The sequence below is a fragment of the Armigeres subalbatus genome, unplaced genomic scaffold, assembly GCF_024139115.2.
Source record: "Armigeres subalbatus isolate Guangzhou_Male unplaced genomic scaffold, GZ_Asu_2 Contig215, whole genome shotgun sequence".
Lineage (NCBI taxonomy): Eukaryota > Metazoa > Arthropoda > Insecta > Diptera > Culicidae > Armigeres > Armigeres subalbatus.
In genome coordinates, this window is record NW_026942951.1 from 7,992 (window position 1) to 22,636 (window position 14,645).

Sequence of the window (14,645 nt, forward strand, 5' to 3'; positions counted from 1 at the left end):
AAGAAAGTAGGATGCGTGCTTAACAGGTTTCATCGACCGGAGTGCCTGAGATAATGGTCTACGGGCTGATTTGAAATTGTCCCCAAAGCGAAGTTAATTGCTGCCAGCTCAGCAACATATACCGAACACGGTTCCTGAAGTTTTCGGAAGGTGGTTGAAGTTACATTGAAAACACCGACGCCAGTGGATCCGTTAATGTGGGAACCATCAGAGAAATATCTGTTGTTGCAATTGACATGTTCATATTTTTCAGAAAAAAAGCGAGGGAATAGATAGCATCCCATGAATAGCATGTTTCATGGACAGATCGTATTCAATTGAGGAACTGTCATTGGTGAAGGGAACTTGAGGTGGATTATAACACGGAAGACAAAGATCTGATGATATGTACATAGTTGAGATAAACTCTCAGAAATCTTGAACGACAAGTCAGTTCAAGTATTGTATCGGCGTTATCTAGAACAAGTGTCCCAACAAACAATTCAAGCTGAATAATCTATTATTTTAGCTGGAGAAGACTATTTTTAGTTGAATAAGCGCTCCATCAGCTTCTAAGAGTCTCGTTTCGACCGTCTTCCAGTGTGGTTGGTTTTTGCGCTCTACTTTTGTGCGGTGGTTCGGCTAAAAGTATAGAACAATAGAACCAGTGCAGTGACCGCGGTCGAAACAAATGTGTAGTGTATAAGAGTACCGCTTCTTAGTAAACACAACCAACTGAGTTTTTTGCGGTCTGAGAAAACTCGATCCCTAAATATCTGGCCCAAACAGTCAGAACCTTGGGGAAGACCCATGTAACTATTTCTGGAAGTTGTCAGAGTGCCGAGTGTGAAATTCATTTGTTTTTCTGGCTGCAAATTGTACAAGAAATTAATCTAAATAACGGGTAATCCACTACTGTGCAGATTATCTGACAGTACTTAATTATATCTATGGTACTTCTATGGAAACAGTAGAAGCATAAGTACTAGAACGCTAGTGGCGCTGTAGTCATTTACATTATTTTGCCAAATTATGCTTCAAATTGGCCATAATTTATGCATCATGTTGTAATGCATGTTTGGTTCGATCAACAACATCGATTTGACACTTGTAGTACCGGTACTTTGGCTGTTAGGTCGAAGTAACCTAGATGTTAGTCACGCGAACAGGAACGACATTAGGAATCTTAGGGTGAAATCAGGAGTGATTCAGTTGGATTCTAAATTTTCGACCACTATTCTAGTTTGCATCTGGAGCAAAATAGAACAAACTCGCTGGTTTCCCCAGCAGTGTTCTATTCATGTTTTTCAAATTTTCAATTAATTGAAATCATTATGTTACTGCCAAGAAAGGCGCCGGAATTGCAAAGTGGATTGATCCGTAGATAAAATGACGCATCCATACACCAAAACAATTGAAAAATATTTGAATCTCGTGATTCAATCGTGGTTCAAATCTGCAGAAAATAGAACGGAGCGTTATACCAGTTTTATTTTTTTGACAGTACCAGTCACTGGTATAAAAACTGAATCTAGAACAGCTGCTGGGAAATTCAATGTTTCAGATTCATATTCAAACTGACAACCCCGAACGATTTGAATCACTGCTGATTTTACTCTTATACTGTTGAATCTGTTGAAGTACAAAGCAACTCATTGATCATAGTAGGCAACCTGTTACACTGTTCATTGACATACGTATAATTTGTAGAAAATAAATCATTCCTGAATTACACTTCAAACAGTAAAGACGTGTTTGGTCATTTGTCTGCTCAATTACCAATAGGTTATGAGCCCAGAAGAACTCATTGAAGAGGATAACTCAATCCAAACTGTGAAATCGTTACCAGCTATTCCGAGAGATTCGAGTACGATGAGTGATCTCAAGACGTCTTTCAAGAAGCTTGGTGATTCCAACTATGCGGTATGGAAATTTCGAATGGAGCTTGTACTGATTCAAGAGGACCTGTTGAGCGTCGTCAATGAACAGAAGCCTCAAAATCCGCCGGCAGATTGGATCACGAAAGATGCGAAGGCACGTGCACTCATTGGGCTCTCAGTTGAAGATGGGCAACTTTCGCATGTTATTCGAGCATCGTCGAGTAAGGAGATGTGGGACGCATTACGAACTTACCATGAACGGTCATGTTCCTATGAGGCTGTTGGAAGGAGGAAGCATGTCTGAACATTTGAACGAGATAACCTGCCTAACCAACCGGCTGATTGCTATGGGAGAAGAGCTGAAGGAGCACTGGATAGTGGCCATGATTTTATCAAGCTTACCGGAATCATATGGAAGTCTCATTACGGCGTTGGAGAGTCGACCAGAAGCGGATCTAACCTTGGAGTATGTGAAAGGTAAGCACCTTGATGAATGGAAGCTACGTGAAGAAAACCAATCGATGGAAAAGGTGTTACGAACTGGTGGAGATGAGACAAACAAACTATCCATGAAACAGAAGGTAACCTGCCATTATTGTGGAGTAGAAGGTCATTTTCGTCGGGATTGTAGAAAGTTCATCAATGACAAGAGAAAGCAGCAGAAGCCCAGAGATCAAAAGGTAAAGCTAGCAGTGAATGATGAAATCGAAATGTGTTTGGCGGCTGGTGAGCACACTGGTGACGCATTGTGGTTATTGGACTCTGGCGCATTTCTCATATGACGAATGATGTACGTTTGCTGGATAGATTGGATGCTTCGCGGAGAAATAAAGTTCAAGGAACTGGCGTTGGTACAGGTGTATTCCGAGGCGTTAATGATGAAGGCAAAGCAGTTAAGGTTCAACTATCTGATGTCTATCATGTACCAGCGCTTTCTGGAAGTTTATTAAGTGTTAGCAAAATAACCGATGAAGGATTCGAAGTTATATTCAACCAAACAATGTGCAAGATAGTGAAGAATGATGTGGTTTACCTGATAGGAGAGCGGCGAGGCAGTTTATATCATTTGAAGGCTGGACCCGAAAGAGTATTGGTTACTGTGGCCGACCATTCCCAACAATGTATTCATTTGTGGCATCGCCGGTTAGGACACCGGAACGCGGATGCGATTATGCGAATTGTGCGCGACGAAATGGGAACCGGTTTGATGATGCATAACTGTGGGGTTCAAACCATCTGTGGCACGTGCTGTGAAGGAAAACAAAGCCGTATTTCATTCCCGATAGAATCGGAAAGCAGAACAGTTGCCGTGGGTGACTTGATTCATATCATTCATATGGACTTGTGTGGACCATTCGAAGAGTGTACACCGAGCGGAAACCGATTTTGTCTGGTGATCATTGATGATTTCTCCCGTTATACTGAAGTATACTTGATGAGATGCAAATCTGAAACTTTTATCAAGATCCAAGAGTATGTTAGTTTAATGGAAAATCAATTTGGAAGAAAACCAAGAATCATGCGGGCAGACGGTGGAGGAGAATTCACCAACGGTAAATTGAAACAATTTTGTGCTAATTATGGAATCCGGATGCAGCAAACCGCTCCCTATAGCCCTCAGCAAAATGGTGTAGCAGAAAGAAAGAATCGATACCTGGTCGAAATGATGAGATGTATGTTAGCAGAATCAAAACTGGAAGAAAGGTTCTGGGGAGAAGCCCTAGCAACCGCAAATTAAATTCAAAACCGTTTACCAATATCATCGTCAAACAAAACCCCCTATGAGGTGTACTACGGGAAGAAGCCATCATATACCAACCCGTGAGCAACTTGACAGCTCCAGTACACTGTCAGTGTACCCCGAAAAATTGGTTCAGGTGGTTCTGTCAAACTCAATTATTTCGTGAGCATTTCCTGAATATGGCGTAAAAAGTTAAAAATAAACCCAAATTTTAATTATATATATTTTTTAATCATTTACACAATTACATTGCTCATTAGTTATTTTCATATAGGCTCGTATATACATAAGCTCTACGGAGCTGGGTCAGGAACTAATAACCGGGACATCGGAGTCCCGAAGAACCGATTTAAAATTCATGCAACCCAGATGAGCTGACGAGACCAGCACCGCCAGAGGCGCTAGTGTATTTTACTCACATTATGGTAAATTTATTTGAAAGTGTTTGCTGTGAGTTTTGACAGATTCCTCACGTCACGTTTTATTTACGTTTTCTGCGTTTTCTGTCCAAAGTAAAAACTGCAATCCATACGGCTATCTCAAGCAAGTATATCAACCTTTCTTAACCTGTGTGTTAATTTGTCTGACGATCTGCGATAGGATGGCAATATTTAAATTAGATCGCTAAAATTCCTTCAAAGTTTTTTGTCATTATTTATTACTTTCACGCTAACAAAAATCACTAACAGCATTTCCGTTTTGTTCTCCTTGCAGATACAAAAGTAGCCGGGGTCCGGTGGTAAGGTCAAGCGATCGCCGCCGTCCACAGAGTATATTGTCATCCACCTCAACGTTACTGCCCCGCGTGGTCCTGAACCGCATCGATCCCCGTGAGTTTGAGCGCATTCGAGTTTCGTACAAGGTTGCCATCCGAAGCACCCGCAGCAGTCGTACTAATAGCGGGGCTCACCCTGGCATGAACATTGGCCAAAAGATCAGTGGAGGTGTCAAAACGGTCAGCAGCCGCGACCAACCATCGCCCTTTATCCCAAAGATCCCGTGGAACTGGCGGCGCACTTCCAGCGTCCGGCCCGACTTGATCTCCTGCTCGATATGCCACCGGCCGCTCGCGAAACGCAGATCAAATATTCCTGGAACTCGGAGGACCGCTCGCTCAATGTGTTTGTGAAGGAGGACGACAAGATGACATTCCACCGGCACCCGGTGGCACAGAGCACAGACTGCATACGGGGCAAGGTGGGCTTCACCAAGGGTCTGCACGTGTGGGAAGTGTTCTGGTCGACGCGGCAGCAAGGTACACATGCTGTGATCGGTGTTGCCACATCCGAGGGACTCCGTAGGTTATCAAAGTCTGGTCGGTTCGAACGACCAGAGTTGGGGCTGGGACTTGGAACGCAATATGCTGTACCACAATTCGAAAACCTGCCCCGGTGTCACGTACCCCGCGATACTTAAGCCAGACGAGACCTTCCTAGTGCCGGACAAATTCCTAGTAGCGTTAGACATGGACGAGGGAACGCTCAGTTTCATCGTCGACGGTCAATATGGTGGCATTCCGGGGGCTCAAGGTACGAAAGCTCTACCCGATCGTGTCCGCCGTCTGGGGCACTGCGAAATCACCATGAAGTACATCGGTGACCTCGATCGTAAGTATCCATTCCCTTTTTATTCAGTTGCCGTTGGAAATTTGAAACGACGCGCCATTCGCAGGCTGACGTCAAACCCAAACAACCAACGCGATCCGGCGGAGTGCAGCAGTTTTTCCATTTGTTTTTTTTTTAATTGAGAGCCGGACTGAACCTTAGCCTTCGCGTCATCCAAGGTTAAGCTTTTGTGGGTAATTGATTTTGCCGAAATCGATCAAAACCGAAAACAATCGATACCTTTATGAGCATGTTTACAATCACTTTTTTGCTGCTTCAACGAAAGGGTTTCATTTTTGGGCGGTCAAGCAACTTTTTGGGCGTCGGATAACTTTCTGATTTTTGTTTTTATTTTGTGTTGACCGATCGCAATGTAAACGAATAGGTGGAATAGTTAGGTGGCGTCGTCGGTTGGAATGGTTTGCACGAACGAGTTGTAATCCTTGCGCGGATTTGGGAAAGTGATGCGGATATTTTGGTGAACGGTTACCATTGCTATTGTAATGCATCAATGTCAGCTAAATATATCTCAAATTCTGGTAGAAGTCCTTCAGAAACCGAGTTTTGAAAGTTGTTTTCCGTAACTATAGTTCTGATTGGATATTTCGAATAGTTGGAAAATTTAAATGCGACTTTGAGATTCTTAACGTTTGGAGTGAAAATAAAAAACAATCGAATCCAAATGCATACCATATCAGCTCATAATTAAATAAAATCGGTATAAGGCTCGTGCCGATTTGAGCTGGCCACCGAGTTGTGGATAAGGCGGAACCAAACGGACGAACATCTGCGGTAATGGGAAATTACCGGAGCTACCCGAGAAGATGAGTCTCAATTTCTCCAAATATCAAGAATCCTCGGTTGATGTTTTTGCTTTAGGGATTGCAACGGGAATTTTTTAGGGGTTCCAACGGGGATCCTTTAGGGATTCCAATAGGAATTCTTTTGGGGATTGCAACGGAAATCTTTTAGGGATTCCAAAGGGAATCGTTTAGGGATTCAACTGAAATTGTTTAAGGGTTCCAATGTGAATCGTTTAGGGGTTCCAACAGGAATCCTTTTAGTACAGGAATTCTGTGGGTTTTTAGTAAAACCAACGGGAATCCTTTAGGGATTCCAACGGGAATCGTTTAGGGTTCCCAACGGCAATCCTTTTAGGATTACAACATGAATCCTTGAGATTCCAACGGGTATGGTTAAGGGATTCCAACGGGAATTCTGTGGGGATTGGAACGGGAATCCTTTAGGGTTTTCAACGGGAATACTTTAGTAAAACCAACGGGAATCCGTTAAGGACTCCCACGGTGATCCTTTAGGAATTCCAACGGGAATAGTTTAAGGATTTCAACGGGAATCGTTTAGGGATTCCAACATCCCCGTTGAATTGCATCCCCTTTAGGGATTGCAACGGGATTCCTTCAGGGATTGTAACAGGTATACCTGTGGGTATACTTTAGGGATTCCAACGGGATTCGTTTAGTGATTTCAACAGGAATTCTGTAGGGATTCCAACGGGAATCGTTTAGGGATTCCAACGGGGATCCTTTAGGGATTGCAACGGGATTCCTTCAGATATTGTAACAGGTATACTCTAGGGACTCCAACGGGAATCGTTTAGTGATTTCAACGGAAATTCTTCAGGGATTCCAACGGGGATCCTTTAGGGATTCCAACGGGAATCGTTGAAGGATTTCAACGAGAATCGTTTAAGGATTCCAAAGGGAATCCTTTTGGGATTCCAATGGGAATACTTTAGTGATACCAACAAGAATCCTTTAGTGATACCATCGGGAATCCTTTAGGGATGCCAACGGGAATCGTTTGGGGATTCCAACGGGAAGTGTTTACTGTTTAGGGATTCCAACGGGAGTATTATATTTGGAATCACAGTATCACCACAGGATTACCTTCGAAATCTCGGCAGGATTTCCTTTGAGTTCTCTTTAGAAACTGCGCAGGATTTCTTTCTGAATCTTGGCTGGATTCTGAAAATCCTGTAGGATTCCCTCTAGTAACTCGGACTTTTTCAAGTTCTCGAAGGATTTACTTCGAAATCACGTAAATATTTCCTATGGAACCCCAGAATGATTTTATTATGAATCCTGAAAGGATTCTTGTCGGAATCTCGGAAGGATTTCCGTCGGAATCCTGGAAGGATTTGCATTGGAATCTTGGAGGGATTTCCATCGGAGTCTCGAAAGTATTCCCATCGAAGCTCCGCTAAAGTCCTGGAAGATTTCCCTCCGATTTCCCGAAAGGATTCTGTTCAATCTTCCGAAAGAATTCTCTTCGGTCTCTTAGAAGAATTCTCTCCGACCTCTCGGAAGGAAACTTTCCGATATCCTGGACACAGACAGAGAAACAGACGTATCACTCAACACATGTTACGTCGTTCACCTTTTTAACGGTTGATTTAATTTTTCCGGAAGGATTTCCCCTGGAATTTTTAAAACGACTTTGTGAAATCTTCGAAATCCCTTTCGGAATATCGGAAGAGATTTCCAGGAGGATTCCATAGAAGTCCCAAAAGCTTTCCTATTGTATTCGCAAAAGCATTTTCGTCGGAATTCCGGAAGAATTCTCGTTGGAATCCCGAAAGTATTCCCGTCGAGGGCTGTAAAGATTTTCCTTCGAAAATCGGAAAAATCTCCTCTCGGAACTCCGTGGTTATCTTTGGATACCCAAAAGGATTTCTCTTGGATCCCTAACAAGCGTTTCCAAAGGTTTTTCTCTCATATCAAACAAACGCCTCTGGAATTACTCACGTAACCACTCTTCAATCCCAAACGGCATCTAAAACCCTAGACGGATTCCCTTTGACATCCTAGGATTCCTTTTGAAATTCTTGATGCCTTACCTATAACTAACTCTCAGAATGATTCCCTTTGGAATTCCTCTTAAATTTCCTTACGAATTTGGGGACATTTTACTAAACATTTTACATTTGGGGCCAAAATACGGCGGAAAAAAATCCCGAGGTGTGAGGCTACCTTGAGCCAGGAAATCGTTGAAGGATCTTTCAGTGGATCTCATAAGCATCTCCATAGTATCCTAGAATGATTCCATAATTCCAAAATTTCCTTAGGACCTCTTGGACTCCATGTGAAATTCCAGAACAATTTCTTCCAAAGTGCCAGGGTTCTCTATAAGAGACCACAAAGATTCCTTCCGGAACGCCTTAAAGATTCTCTGCGAAATCCCCTAGCAATTTCCTTCATAATCGACGAACGATGTTCTGCGAGATACCCGTAAGTAAAATGCATTACGGAAACTCAGTTTCATTTTAAGATCCAAGAAGTTTTTTTGAGAATTCCAGACGAAAACGGTTCTCGAATTTTAGAATGACTGCCTACACCGTCAGAATCCATGGGAAATTCCCTTTTTTTTTTCAGAAAGATGGCTTTTGGAATCTCGAAAGCTTTACTTTCAGGATCTTAACAATGTGCGTTCCTAAATTCCAGAAAAAAAAATTTGAAAGCCTTAAAGTGATTTCTTTTGTATTCCTTAACAGAAATTCTTACAGCTGGAATCCCACAAAGATTTCAACTTAAACTCAGAAAAACTCATTTCTATCAGAATTCTGAGGAAATTCACATTAGAAACCTAGAAGATTTTCAATTAACAGAGCGAATCCCTTCAGAATTCCATTGGATACCATTCGGAATTTTATAGAAACTCTTTTCAGAGTCAAGTGATTTCCCTAAATATCTATAAGATTTCCTTCAATATCTTCCTTAGTGCATTTAAATAATCCAGAAAATATTTTATAGAAGCATTCTTTTCGGAATCTCCGAATGGAATCCTTCTAGGTGACCTTATTATACTGTTTGTAAAGTGTTTGTATTCCAGTATTTTGAAAGAATTTCTTGAAAAAAAAATCCTTAAGGAAATTCTTCTTTCTCCGCAAAATCTTTTTAAGAGTTCATGGCATCTCCTAAAATCTTGTGGATTATGGGAAATCCTCTGTTGTGTTCTAGATATTCTCTTGGATCATCTTGGAACAATACGTATTTCAATGAATCATCTTAAAAATCGTTTCTTACCAGCTCAACTAGACTTTTTTTTGTATTTCAGAATCTAATAGACCACCGACCTCCACTTAGTAAAGTTGTTTCTACGGTGGCAACTCATCTAGAATTAATCTGGGTGTTCTAATAAGTAAGAAGCTGCTCACCTCTCGACATGCCATTTCACCGAACAGGAGTTCGTGTTCACGTTAACTTGCGTCCCCGTCATTACAGCTGGTTGTTCCAGAAAAGACCGATAAGGGCAATGAATCCTACGGACCGACTGTGGCTACTCCCAATAACAAACCCTGCCTAGTCTTCCAGTTGACGAACAATGCCACCAGTCTGTAACTGCCAACCATCAGTAGTGAAATTTATTCTAAGAATCTGCCGAATGGCACACTATTACAGCACCTGTGTGGTAATAACCCGATCTGTGGGCATACAATAAATATTCTATGTACTTTCAATATAACAGAGAGAAAAAAAATGATCACAAATAAATATTGTATGTGCAATAACAATAAAAATAAAGTTAATAAGTGATTAATAAGCCGAAAATACCAGTATTGAGAACCTATATGCTCGGACGCTTTTACATCGTATTGATTTACATCGCTTCGATTACGTAGTTTTATTTTTTACATCGATCGAAATTACATCGCCTCCTTTCATTACACAGCAAGCACTCTAGTACATCGCGCAGTGTAATATTCAACAGCCAATGGATTCTACGGGTTGAAGCGATTTCGATGTAATATTCAACAACTATTTTTGCTGTGTGGGAATCCTGGAGGATTTTCTCAAGAATCCTGAAGGTATTTTTTTTGGAAATCGACTGAGAAATAATTTCAAATTTTATAGAGCAATTTTAGAAAATTTCAATTTTTTTTACTTGTATAATCTCACACTCATCATATTTTCCATAAATGATGTCTATGCGCGCTTGTTTTGTTGTTGGTGTTGCGGATGCGGAATATGAAGATGCATGGAGTTCAAAAACTGATGGAATGTGAAGTCGGCGAGCAACGAGAGGTGTTAATCATCAGTGTGAGTTCCGGGGTGGTGTCTGACCCAACACTAACAGCCAAAGGGGCAAAAGTCAGCTGCACGTAATCGAACCCCGTCTCCACCACCTGCCAGAAAAGTATCCATCGCTCAAAAGGCATCACCTTCCAGGGCGGCAAAGCGGACATCCCTAGCGAGAAAAGACATCTTCGGCGTAAAAAGTATCAGCTGCGCCACAGCCTCCAACCCGTAAAGTATCTGCTTCAACAGACGCAATTCAACAGCAATTCAACAGACGGAAATTTTTCGGATCTTTCGTTTCATATATTTAAGCTAACGTGACGAACGGCTCGTGCACTAACGGCATTTGTCGCACAATCTCCAAACATAACTTTTTTAGCCACCTCGGCGTGTCCACGGGAGTAGCAAAAAATGGCTTGTCCCATCGATCCTTGCAAAGCCGGTGGCAAAAACCTTCGGTGTCGTTTCATCGGAGTTTTGCCGTCAACCTTCACCTTGCAAATTTCCCCTCAACGCATCAATCCGCTTTAAAATCTTTTTCGAATCAGGAAGACTTCTTGGCCAACTTGCCGTGTCGCCCATTTTTCTTCTTCCAAGTCCATTTCTCCGCCCTGCTGCATACGGGCTTGATATTCCGCATAGCTGATCTCACCGGCGACAAATTTCTTGATCAATATTTCGTTCCGCTGTGGGTTTTCATCGTCCGTTTCCGACTCCGGGAGGGCTGACGACTGTCGTATTCGGGCCGTCTCCTCCGTCTCAATCCCTACAACGACGTCGACGCGACCGTGGACCTGCGTGTTCTTCGGGGAGTGGCAGCCATATTTTTGATGTACTCGGTTCACCCGGCAGGGGAATTTCATTGGCTTCGACGAATTGGGCTAGTTCCTGCGGGTCCAGCTGTAACTCGTCCAGTTCCTCAACGACACTTTCCGCCTCGCACTGATCGGTATGCAGCAGATGATATTATTATGAGAAACGAGAATGACAAGCGAAAAACAAAAACATCAATGCTGTCAGTAAATAATGCACGGTGAGAAAAACATATGGGGAAAACTGATAACTGACAGCGTCTTTAGTGTCTTTTCAGTTGTATACCTAGGACTCCTACACACCGATTTAGAATTAAGCGCAACACCGAAAAATTCCGAGTGTCGGGTCCCGGTTATTAGTTCCTGGCTGGGTGATGAATTATATAGATAATCAGCACAACCTGGTTTGGCGCTGGAATAATAGAAACAATTATAGGAGTACTTAGGCTGTGAACCATTCCACCGATTCTTCTAACTTTAAGTTACAATTTGACAGTTCGATGGTTACTGTGTTGTTGTTGAGATAGTTTTTGTTCGTTTGATTTCAGATGGGTGTGATAAAAGCAAACAGCAATTTTTTATTTTTGTAAATTTCGAAATGAATTCAGTTCTTCATTTTAAAAAGCAAATATTGACACTAGTAGAAATGGTTATATTTGTCTCATTTAAGTCATTTTATTTTTATTGAAATAGGACAACGTGTGACAACAGTTAGCCCATATATTTTCTGTCAAATTTGCCCTTTTCGTTGCCGTTCCGCTAACATTGTGTTTGGGGCTTTATTCGGCGCGGTAAAGAATCAGTTTTATGAGTTTTATTACGGATGATTTTTTATGCCTTCGAAATTTTAGGCATATCCTAGGATAGAATGTGCCAATTAGTTATTAAAAATCGTACCGATTTTCTGTCAAAATCGTACCGGTTGCTGATTGGGTGAAAATGACAATCGATTACTTCGATCGGCGGTATCACATTTTTAAAAGGGCAGCTTGTTGTTACCTTGGCCGTGTTGCTGAGTAATTAAATTGTAATTTATTACAAAATTCAAAAGTTTGCTTTTTCGATTTTTTGGGCAAAATGAGTTCATGCTAGGCTGTAAATTATGTATGCATGATTCTCAAGGGTTATGCTACTTTGAAACACTCGATTTGAAGCATTATTAACCAACTGTTTACCCATTTCACTGAAAAACTCATCTAATTCCATGTAAAATCTTTTTGCTGATAGTACGTAACATCTTTCATTACGAATTATAGAAAAAATGAACGAGAAAACATAAATTTTATACATATATTTTTCGGCCGATTTTGCATAAAAAATATTCGGAAGCACTGGACGCCACCTCGTCGAAGCAATCGACTTAGGAAACAACAAGGCAGTCGCAATTCAATTGTCACATCCTATCATAGGGCATATCCAGCTTTTTACGCGATGGTGCCATAAATCTTTGAATCACCTTTTGACATATCCTGTGTCCACTATAATATTCTTAGACAGATGGATCTCAGCAATATGTGCTTTATAAATGTTTCGTTGTAGGATCTCAGTAGTCTGTGCTTTATACATTTTCGTTGTAAACATGAAGCTGTCAATATGTTGCTGGAAATCGTAGGTTGGAAAACGTTTTCATATTTTAATCTAAGATATTTCAATCAAATATTTCTTTCCGAATATTATATAGGGGGCAAGGGGTTTTTGTCGACCAAATTTTATGAAATTTGGCCACAATGTTCTTTGATATGCAAAGAATGTTTAGGCCAAATTTGAGCATAGTCAGACATAAAAAAACCCTGCCAATAATAGAACAAAACCTGCCAAAGCCGTCATTCCCCCTACTACTTTTCAACTTTGCAGGTGTTCATGAACATTTTGGTGTACGGAATTCTTTCTCTTGCTTCAGAAATATTTAAAGCTATACTGTGTCTACGAAGACATGTTGATGGGGACACTATTCAAACGATCGACTATGTGTGATTCTCTGGAAGGCAAGACTGAACTTTCAAAAATCTTGTTAAATTGTAATTTCAACTAATGTGGTTTAGAGCAATTAATGTGATTTTTGCTGAACAATATCTGCCATTCATTTGAGTCATCTCAGTATCAGATGTATTCAGTATATATCAATTCATTTGACAATAGAATCACACTGTTTCCCATCAATGAATATACGGCCGCAGGATGACCATCTAGAATAGCTATCACGTGAGGTTACGAGGAGGGATGAAGGGCTAAAATGTGTTCAGTAAACTTGTTAAAAAAAATGTTGGTGGGTGTTGTAGATGTTCATAACGATGCGATATCCAAGCTGCGCATAATGTTTCCCGACGTTGAAGTTCGGGTTTCGGTTAATCGTCAATAAGTATTTTAACTCCGCCTCCGAGATTTTACAAATTAAAAGATCATCTTTGTTGGCCTCAATATGTTATGAAGTCTGAACAAGCTCATGTTTACAATGCTCACATTTTATTTTTCCAATAAACTGTTTTGAACGTGGATTGCTGAATAAATCAATGATTGAAGCGAAAAGTCATCAAACACAGTGGCGGACGCAAGCGTTTCAACAACCAGAACATCGGCATCGTTTTTATTTTCTATCGTAGTCGAGTAGTATTTTTGTCGGAACTGGATTACCACCCACTTTTATTTTATACTAGTCGACCCGGCAGACGTTGTCCTGCATAGTAGGCGAAAATGCGCGTTACGAACTGCTCATACGAAATTCCCATACGAATCTTTATTTTAGTTTTTCGCGGTTTACTCAACTTTACTAATGATTTTCGACTGAGGAAATATCATATAAACCCGTCGGAAACTGTAACGAATATAACTGCTGAAGGAATGAATATAATCCATCCAGCCGTTTTCGAGTTATGCGGATACGAACACAGACCATTTCATTTTTATTATATAGAAGAAGACTAGTCGACCCGGTGTCCTGCGTAGTAGGCTAAAAATCCCATGTGAAATTTCTATACGAATCCTAATTTTAGTTTTTTTACGATTTACTCAACCTTAAGCCCCAAACGCAATACAACGGAACGGCGACGGAAACGGAAAATTTGACAGTTAGCCCATATATTTTCTGTCAAATTTTCCGTTTCCGTCCTCATTCCATCATATAGACCAATCTGAATCTTGATCTAACCTCACTTATTTGACAGTTCACAGAGCTTGTTTTCAAGGTGTTAGAAGAAAAATCGATGAGGAGAAAATTAAAATTCATATTTTAGTTTAAAATTGCTGCGATCCGAATATTTCAATGATATTCTTTGCATTCAGCATGAAATCAATCGCAAAGGACATCTACATGCGAATAAAATGACGAAACAATTTTATCGGAAGCTTCGCCAGAGGCTAAGTCCCAGTGAAAAAGCTCTGTGAACTGTCAACCTACGTCATCATGCACTGGTCTATTGCGTTTGGGGCTTTACTCGTGATTTTTCATAAGAAAACATCATATAAACCCGTCGGAAACGATAACGAACATTTTGCCTACGGAATGAAGAAAATCCAACCAGCCGCTTTCGAGTTATGCGGATACGAACACAGACCATTTCATTTTATTATATAGAATAGATTATACTCTGCGCTTT

The 14,645-nt window shown here is 40.9% G+C and overlaps 1 pseudogene; it reads left to right on the top strand.

Moving 5' to 3' along the window:
• The first annotated feature begins 2,859 nt into the window (after window positions 1–2,859).
• Window positions 2,860–9,429, top strand: LOC134203765 (uncharacterized; annotated as a pseudogene).
• Window positions 9,430–14,645: the final 5,216 nt, after the last annotated feature.